We start from the raw sequence: 1380 nt of genomic DNA on the forward strand, positions 1-1380 counted from the left end.
ATCAGGGGTACCAGGGGGAGGGGCTGCGGGGAGAGCTTGTTACATGTGAGTGTGGGGCTACGGTGCTCTGAGAGAAGGGGACCCATCCATCAGGGCAGTTGGGGTTCCCTACCCCCACCCTAGGACAACGGAACAAAGACAGTAGAAACCCCCTCTGGAGGGTTGCAAGGCAACTGGGAGCCAGCCCCCCCATCCCACCCTTCAAGGTACATCATCAGGGAGGGCACTGAGGAGGAGCCCCCATGATGGTGATGACAGGTGGTCACTTCCTCAGTGTATTCACAATAACTGGGATGCCTGAGCCCAGGGTATCCTTATTAGGGGGCAGCTGGCTGGGTCCTCCAGGAATGGGGGTGTGTTGTGGAACTGCCGGGCAGATACCAACACCCTTGTTGAGGGCCAACTGGATGCCCCCCATCATTGCCAAGCCCACCATGGCTAGTGGGCCATTGTGCACAGTCAGCCCAGCCCCAGCCAATGCTCTGCTACTGATGGGGTTCCAGGAATCCTCCCTGCCCCTCAGCTGCACCAGGCCACAGTCAATGGTGGGGAACAATCTCCCCACTCCTGCCACCAACTGTGAAGCTACTTCCAATCTGAGGGGCTTGGATCCTCACAGCATTAACAATATCTCTAAATGGGTGAATTCTAACAGGGGCATTGCAGAAGCCCTTGATGGCCTAGAAGGCTAGGCCACCAATAACGTCCATAGAAAAGGCTCCACCACGACCACCCACAATTTTCCAGGGGCAGGGCTCTGGAGCGGACTCCTCCATGGCACCCCATTCAGTGTTTTTCTAGGTGTCAGAATTTGCTTTTGCAGAGGGAGAATACCTTCTTGTATACTTAGCATTATTTTCTTAAGGATAAACTATCTTTTCTCAGCTCTGACATGGATAAACTTTCTTTACATTCAACTTCTATGTTATCTTGTTTTGAAATTGGCTTCTTGATTTGTTCCCTTTATGTCAGTGATTTGTATTGTTCTTTTCTTTACCATCATCAATTTAGTATTATTCTGAAGTTACTTTTATCTTTAATCTTTTCTAACCTCCTTTCTAATCAGTTGAAAGTAAAAACCAAACCTTCATGGTATATATGCACCTCATTATAGTATTTACAATATTCTGACTTCATAAGTGTGTCCACACTAGGCTAGGGGTGTCTTGAGGCAGTGGCTGTGGTTTATGCAGCTGTCTCTCCATGTCCAGTGTCTAACACAGTGTCAATCAGTGTTTAGTTATTGAACAAAGGAAGGGATAAGTGTTGCTTTGGGAGGTATGGCTTCTTTGGGTCACTATCTAAATCATAGATCTTCCATCCAGGAACTTATTTGCTATCTGATATGATAATTGGAATGAACTGCTAAGGTAGAATACA

General features: G+C 47.8%; 1 pseudogene; it reads right to left on the reverse strand.

The window, feature by feature from the left end:
- Positions 1–262: 262 nt before the first annotated feature.
- Positions 263–776, reverse strand: LOC112309126 (mitochondrial import inner membrane translocase subunit Tim17-B pseudogene; annotated as a pseudogene).
- Between the last annotated feature and the right edge of the window lie 604 nt (positions 777–1380).

Source organism: Desmodus rotundus, chromosome 3 (assembly GCF_022682495.2).
Source record: "Desmodus rotundus isolate HL8 chromosome 3, HLdesRot8A.1, whole genome shotgun sequence".
In the NCBI taxonomy this organism is placed as follows: Eukaryota; Metazoa; Chordata; class Mammalia; order Chiroptera; family Phyllostomidae; genus Desmodus; species Desmodus rotundus.